The sequence below is a fragment of the Papio anubis genome, chromosome 9, assembly GCF_008728515.1.
Source record: "Papio anubis isolate 15944 chromosome 9, Panubis1.0, whole genome shotgun sequence".
In the NCBI taxonomy this organism is placed as follows: Eukaryota; Metazoa; Chordata; class Mammalia; order Primates; family Cercopithecidae; genus Papio; species Papio anubis.
The window spans coordinates 22085198-22094007 of NC_044984.1; positions in this window are offsets into that span (position 1 = coordinate 22085198).

An 8810-nucleotide genomic window follows, 5' to 3' on the forward strand; every position below is an offset into this window, starting at 1 on the left:
ATCAGAAGCCTTAACTTTCCAGTGCCTCAAACTTTTCATCTCTAAAATGGGTATAAAGATAGGGTTTACTTCACACTATTGTCTTAAATATGAAATAATCCATATCAAACCCTTAACACAGGTCTAGAACATAGTAGGAGGTCCATCCATGTTGACAGGTATTTATTACTTTTATTGGCATTCGTTTTACAGGTGTTAGTTTTACTTTCTGTTCGCTATGGGATGCCCCTTGAGACTTCTTTGCTCAAGTCCAGGTGCATTTACACATGATGACCACTAGATGGCAGATGCACCATTTTTATTGCTCAGATTGGTACCCAGCAGCACTTTGTTCTTGGACTCTTCCTGGCATTCAAGGATCTTGGAGAACCCCAGAAACAGCACCTTGAGTGAAGTAATCAGATTATTTTTTTCTAGGAATAAGTCATTTGTAAGTGACGTTTATTAATATGCTTTTGTGTTGTAATCATTCAGGATAACAGTCAAAAAAAGGGATAAAACATGTATATATATATATATATGGATATATGTATGTATATATATCTATCTCAATAGGTTATACTTTCTCTTCTAACAATCTCCAAAAGAAAGGTGGGTGAAAGAGCATTTTCTTCTGAGAGTTTATGATCCGTATTCGATGTTAGAACTGGTCCGTGGGTTTTCTGAGAGTTTATGATCCGTATTCGATGTTAGAACTGGTCTGTGGGTTTGAGGAAGAAAGATACTGAGCTAGACAATACGGAGTTTCTATCTTCATGTAGCTTACAGTCTAGGAAGAGAGAAACATAAAAGGACATAATATGATATGATGTAACATATGATGATAATGATATGACATAAAGACAATGCTATCAATGATAACACAACATGGTCAATTCTGGTGCTGAACTAGTAACTGATTACTGTGAGAGCTCAATTAACTCTGGGAGTTAGGGAAGTGTTCACAAGAAGGTAACATTGGAGTTGCGCGTTGGAAGTGATGAAAATAGTAGAAAATAAATAGGGAGAAGTGGTCTTCTAGTTCCCCACACCCCAAATGCACATATAAAGGCGTGAAGTTGTGAACGACCATGGTGCATTTAGGGGAACAAGAGGAATGCCTGGTAGCGCTACATCACACAAAGCCTCAAATGATACAGAAGACTAGCAGACAGTCTTAAAACACGGAAGTCACAAGATCCAAGTGAGTTGTTGGAATATTACTTTGACAAAATGGCTACAGTTTTTGGAGGCATGAGACCTAAATGAATGCTGATCCATTTCATTACAACCATATCTTTATCTCCTTCCACTTCCCCCATCCTCGGTTTTGGAAATAGGTATTGGTAGATACCAGATAGCTCTTTGCCAAACATTCTGTTTTGAACCTAGATTTAAGTCCTCCAATAGCCAGCTAAACCACAGAAAAATTTGCCCCAAGAGTCCATTTGGGACATTGGGGTAGGTTAAGTGGGACAGTCTTCCTGCCTCTCATTCCTATCATCTGATTACATAGGGCCTTTGGGACCATATTCAGTATTTTGCACTTTATTTGGAGTGCAATGGGAACTTTTGAACGGGTTCTGAGAGATGAGTGAAAAGAACTTGGGCTGAAACGAGGCCTGTGGATTAGAGGGTAACTAGAGTGAGTGCCACAACCTCGACAAGGCAAGGTGAGTTTAACCCAATGCTAGTAGAATGGGAGAGAAGGGACAGATTTCTGATATGTTTAGTGATTAAAATACCAAACTTGGCAACCAATCAGATGTTGTGAGTCTTCCAGAAGGCACTGCTAATGAACATATCATTTCAGCTTGTCTCTTCATTGCTGAATACTTTACATCAGGAGCAGCAACAGAAAAGGCCAAACCTCAAATCTGCTACTATAGATGTATTTTTATAGGCTTCTAATAAAAATGGGTCTTCATTACAATATTTAACTGCTTTAAGAATCTTACTGAAGTTTTAGCTCTCCTGTTGTGTTAGTTAAGAAGGTCAAGGGTACGCTGAGGTAACAGTGTTAAAATCATAGTGATTTAACACTGCATAGACTTATTCCGCCTTATGGGACATATGCAGTGTGAGTTAGTGAGAGGCTCAGCTCCACGTGGTCATTCAGGGAACCAGCCTGAGGGAGGTTCAACCATCCTGTAGCTGCACCTCTGAAACACAGGCCTTCCTCAGCTGCCATTGCAGGGGAAGGGAACTGAGAATCCCACCTGAAGCTTTTCATGCTGCAGCCAGAAGTGATATATTTCCACACACATTCCACTGGATCAGTCACATAACCCCACCTAACTGCAAGACAGCAAATAGAATATCTAGAGCATTACAGGCTCTACCTCACCCTGCCCCCTGCCCCCCCCCCCCCCTGCCCCCGCCCCCCCCCCCCTCATTTTTCCAAAAAGGGGTTTTTTTTTTTTTTTCCCCCCCCTAATTCTTCCTCTGAGATACTATCCCCGGGTGAGGAGGAGAGAGTAACCCATAGTGGAAGGTGGATGCTGGGTGGTCAGCGAGCCTCATTTACTGACTAAGGAACTTTTTCCTCCAGATGAGCAAGACTGAAAATTGGGCTTTAACAGTTTTACAAAGACCTCAAGTCATGGGTTCTCAGGTTTGTAGGAAATGAGTGCATTAGAAACGAGAATGTCAAGGGTGGGCTGCAATGACTCATCCTCCCTGGAGCACTGGGCTCGCCCTTTCTGGGTGTGTGAAGGTCGTTGACTTCTTCTTTCCTCCACTCCTGGATCATCACTGAACGGAGACTTTCCTAATTGAGATGTCAACTCTCAGTCAGATTGGCAGCTAAAGCCCCTTCTCAAGGCTCAGCTATTGAGTGAAAAAGGATTTAAACTGACATGAACACCAACCTGGGCCGAGAACAAGTCTGTGAGGTAAATTTCTTCATCCTGACGACCCCAGGCCTCTTTCAGATTCTCTATTATCTAACAGAGTCCTGCTTTGACTCCTTGAGTCATCGCTAGCTGCGTATCCAGAGTCATTGCAGAGACATCGTTCTTGTCCCCTTTAGTTTGGTTCTAAATGAAAAGTAACACAAATGGAGTCAAGGGTCTTTCTGTCTGTGTGATTGGCTTCTACCCTCAAAGGAAACCTTTCCAGGCTACCAGGCTGCTATTTAGATTCGCAGTGGCCTCGGCTTGGGAGGCCACCATGCTGCTGTTCCCTTCGACCATCCATCTCCTCAGAGAACTTCCTCGTTTTACCACCCCCAGAAGCTCTTAAATTACATAATGTGGAAAAAAAGCGATTGCTTTGGAGATCAAATCTACATAACTGGAAATTTTAAAGATAATTTTTGGAAGGTGTGTGTGTGTGTGTGTGTGTGTATTCCCCTTTGCTTCAAAATGCTATTGCTTGTCATATAGTAAAATGCCAAAAACGTATTAGATAAAAATACTTCTGTCTGTGTGGTCACAGTTGAAGTGACTATGGCAAGTTATTTCTAACATTTATTTTCTCCCTTTGTAAAATGGAGTTTTTCCAAATGCAAATTGCCAATACTAAACACTGCCTAGATCATCAAGCTGTTTCATAATAAAATAATGTATGTGGAAGCTCTTTAAAAAATCTTTTAATCACCATACACACATCCAGTATTTCTATCATTAATACTCCCTTTTTTTTTTTTCTGTTGGGAAGATGACTGAAACAAGGGAATTCCAAAAATAATTTGCACCTTCAGGAAGTTCTACTACACACAGTTCATTGAAAATGTGAATGCAATGACAATAAACAATGGCTATGGAGCAGGATTTTCAAAGTAGAAGTAACGACTATTGCCTTAGAAGCACGCACATATGCAGAACTACAATTATCCCCGCCTCCTTTGCAATTCTTTTTTGAATTAGTTCTGTCTGCTCTTCACTTTAACATCCCTCCAAAATAAATTAAATCTTTTAATTTCTGAATGAGATATGGTACCCTCTTTTGGATATTGTTATCATATCACCGATGGAACGGTACCAAGGTCTATTTCAATGCAACAAATGAACAGACCAAAATTCAGGGGACCACGTGTTCACTGGGTTAGGAGACAGTTTCTCTGGAAATACACAGTGTTCATCATCCCTGCAATGTAAACCATCTATTTATATCTCAAATAATGATAAGTGGAAGTGTGATCATGAAAGGAGAGATGCAGATTTTCTATAAATGTGTTTTTCTTGTGATAATATGTGAAATTATATTCCATGTTAAATTGCTCGAGGCAAGCAAGGTTTAATATGTATCTAAATAATTAAGCTAATTGTGTAAAAATATATTTGCAGAATTCACCAAATGTGTTAATACATTTCATATCATGTTTACCCATTTTACATGACTGAAATTTGCTTTGTGAAATATTCTCCAAAATACTGAAAGACCTCACAGTCTTCACAATTGTTATCAATACTCAGTGCTTCTTGGGAAGGCAAAAAAGGTGCTAAGAGTCACATCTCGAGAAACGGCACGCTGTCTTTCCCTTTCCTCTACCTGTTTCTCCCCCTTCTTCTCTATTGAATTTCAAATTCACGTTCCTAATGTACTTTGGGATATTCATGTCATACCCCTAATGGCATTGTAAAAACAAAAGGATATCATCTTACAGGAGAGTGTTCCCATCTCAATTAGTTTTGCAGGATCAACAGTGCAATTTGCCAGCAGATTCCCCTTGCAACGTGTGGGCCAGACTGATGTCACATGTCCTTTCCAATCTTTCCCACGTATAAATTGCACAGAATGTTGGGTGTGGAGCCAGAGTGCTGCCATTGAAAGAAGAAGGAGAAGAAGAAGAAAAAAAAAACAACTTTACCACTCCTTATTGCTTCTTAGAGTGAATATACATTATATTTTGGTGTGCAAAAGAGTAATGCCGGTCAGGCATGTTTTGGCACGTAAACATGTTGTGAATGCCAAATGACTCAGTTTTTGACTGGACGTGTGTTTGTGTTGCTCAGTTAAAAAGTGCTAGTGTGCTGTCAGCACAATTTATAAGATGAGTAAGGAGGACAACATCTCTGGGCTGCCTCTCCCACTTTGCCTCAGGGAGAACTTCACAATTTCCTTGGAATTACTGCTCCTTGTTAGCCTCTGCCTTGTTTGTTCCCCAGCACAGCTCCTCTCCCACCTCACCTTTCTCCCAGTCTTCCTCTTCTCTACTGCTATGGGTCTTAGATATACTTCTGTCACATTGTGTTAAAATTATGTGGCATAAATTCTATCTACCCTCTGTATGAGGCCACTTGAGGTCTTTGCCTTACTCATTTTGGGTGATCTTTATTTTCCTAGACCAGAGCAGCCTGAAGATAAGCGCGGATATTGTTATTACATCACTGAGCAGTACCAATGTAGTGTTGTTAAGGGCACTACCCCGGGGGCCATAATGCACTTTCAAAGGTTTGTGGGGGGAAGTTGCCCACCGGTAGCCTTGACACAGATTGTCACAGAATGTTTATACTACAGACTAAGGATGGAGAATGTTATCTCCAAATATAGTTTTCGTTTGTAGAGACTTGTTCTCAAAACTTTTTATCTTCAGTTTCTCTTCCAACTTAGCGTTCTGACTGAAAGTTAGCTGCCTAGAGAAATGCATTAATTTTACAATGGCTCAGGGATCATGTAGTAGAGCAGAGCTGATGCAATGGACCCAGCTTTCCAGCCAACTCAACACCATGCATACATGAAAACACAGAACAATTCACTGCTCACATGAGTGTAGATAGTCCCCCTGTTCACCTGTCGCCACCACCTGCTGCCCCTTCCTCTCGTCTACAAGGTTCTTCCACACTCGTTCAGTATCTATATCTGTGCCTCAGCTTCTCCATCTGTAAAAGGAAATAACATTGCCTACTTTTAGTGTTTTTTGAGAATTGAATAAATGCATGTAAAATACTCAAACAACTCACAAATGTAATAGAAGTAGTAAATTGTAAAAAAAAAAAAAAAAAAAAAGTAACATAAATAGTAACTGTCAGCTACCATCATCATCTCAGTCCCTGATATTTGCCCTTTGCCCTGTAAAATAATATTCACCTGGATAGAATTCTCCAGCTCACTCTTAGTATCCTCCGCAGAACTCTGCTATGCAATACAGTAGCCGCTAGTCACGTGTGGCTACTGAGAACGTGAAATGTAGCTAGTCCATAGCAGATGTGCTATAGGAATAAAATACATGCTGGATTTACAAGACCAAAAAAGCATGTAAAATATCTCATTAATATTTTTTATAGATTACGTGTTAAAATTATAATATTGTGGATTGCACAAAATGTATTATTAAAATTAATTTTCCTTGTTTCTTTCTACTTTTCTCAAAATATAGCTACTAGAAAATTCCAAATTACATATGCAGCTTCCATTTGTGGTTCACATTATAGTTCTATTGGATAATGGTATCCCAGGTTCTAATTCCTTTAGATTTCCCTTCAGGAGCCCCACCTCTAGACTGTGAGTAAGAGATGCTTCTGCTTTCTGTTATGAATTTGCAGGGCCGGGGTTGCCTAGGGCAGTTAAGTCTAGCCTGCTCTGCCAAGAGAGAGTGAAGGGAGAAAAACTGATGGGCATGCAAGTTACAAGTTGGTTACTAAGGGCCTAAGTGGAGCCCTTAGGAAAGAGTTATTGCCTCTTAAATAGCACCTTTCTCTCTGGGAGTGAATGAAAGGAGGAGTTCTTTCTGTTAAAGTCATTTAAGATCCTTTGCTGAAAGGAACCATATGCTACACAATGAAATATATTCCAGGCAAGATGCATATGCTTTGCACAATAAATACATATGCAAATCTTACAAAGATTTTTAAAAAGAAAATGTGCTGATATTATTCACATCAGTATCGTTTAATGCATTCTTGTTCTTCTGATCTGAAGTCAAATCTAAAGCTTTTCCTTTCTCCTCTGCCCCAACCCCCAACAATGAATATTTTATACAAAAGCAATCTAAGATTTTTGGTTTTGGTCAAGAGGAATTTGTTTCTAGTTCCTGAAATTTAAGTCTCAATAAATCATAAGCTCCAAACAGACTGGCAGATATCCAATGGGCCTGGCAACATCTGTAAATGCCTCTCTGGGACGATATGGGTGGGAACAGCCCTGAACAGAAATCCCAAGACCTGAGGCTGCGGCCTGCCCTTTTCAAGTCTAAGAATCACAAAGCATTTTCTCTTTAGGACCATTCTCAGACTCAAACTATTTTGAACACAGATCTGCAATCCGTAATTGGAACTGGTATTGAAAGGAAATCAGAATGCTCCTTCAATCACATACTTGCAAGGTTTCTCTCTGCCTAAATGAGTCTCCATTGCAGGTGATAGAGTAGGAGAGGCCTTGTGGGGTCCCAATAAAGTTATGCTGGCTGGTAAATAAAGATGAAAATTCAGAAATCAGTGCAGTCCTGGGAAAGTCCATTCAGGGAGTAAAAGGTCTCATGGAGCACGGTGCTCTCTCTTTAATTGTCCCCTGCTCCGTCTGTTGCTTCCCATCATACATTCTTCTGAAAAGCCGCATTGCTACAAATACACATTTAGGATTTGATTACAGAGTCTCATCCATTTACATGTACAAGATGGAGCCTACTGTGACAGATTAATGCTCCTAAAGTTTGTACAGGAAGGTTAAATAAAGTGTTACTTTTATGACACCAAATATCTTTATGATGCTTTTGCTAAATCAGAGACCTCTTGGTGATGCTGCAGATGTGCCAGATACTTATCGCGAGCTGGCAAAATGCCACCAGTGCTTTTCTCATCTATCACACTTCCTACCTTTCTGCACAAGCCATCCTCACTGCTGTGTGTAATACAATAGTCTCCAGGCAGCTTTCTCTTCTGCACATTTAGTCAAAGTGAAACAATTCAAGTCCTGTCATCCTGAGATGTTACAATGTTACTAGAAAGAGCGTTTCACACACAATTCTGCCCTTTCCAACATGGATATGACACACCCACACACAGATAGTCTTTGGGAATTGTGAAGTCATCATCAGAGCTGCCACCACAGTTCACATCTCTCCTTCCACCCTTCTTTTGATGTTCATTCACTTCCTTTGTCCGGCCCTTCTTCCCATATGAAAGGCCTGGAATGTTCTCTGAGCATTTTTGACCACACACTAAATTTCCTGCTTCCTTCCTTTTTTAAAACTTTTATTTTAGGTTCAGGGGTACATATGCAGGTTTGTTATATGTGTGTCGCAGGGGTTTGGTGTACGGATTACTTTGTCACCCAGATAATAAGCATGGTACCCATTAGGTAGTTTTTTTTATCTTAATGCTCCTTCCACCCTCTACCCTCAAGCAGGCCCCAGTGTCTGTTGTTCCTTTCTTTTTGTCCATGTGTATTAAATGTTTAGCTCCTACTTATAAGTGAGAATATGCAGTATTTGGTTTTCTGTTACCATGTTAGTTCCCTTAGGATAATGGCCTCCAGCTGCATCCACGTCCCTACAAAGGACATGATCTTGTTCTTTTTTATGACTGCATAGTATTCCATGCTGTATATGTACCACATCCTCTTTATCCAGTCTCCCACTGAGGGGCGTTTAGGTTGGTTGCATTTCTTTGCTATTGTGAATAGTGCTGCAATGAACCTATGCATGCATATGTCTTTACTGCAGAATGATTTATATTCCTTTGGGTATATACCCAATGATGAGATTGCTGAGTGGAATGGTAGTTCTGTTTTAAGTTCTTTTGAGAAATCACCAAACTTCCTTCCGCAACAACTGAACTAATTTTTATTCCCACAAGCAGTGTGCAAGCATTACCTTTTCTCCACAACCACTCCAGCATCTGTTATTTTCTGACTTTTTAACAATAGCCACTCTTAACTGGTATGAGATA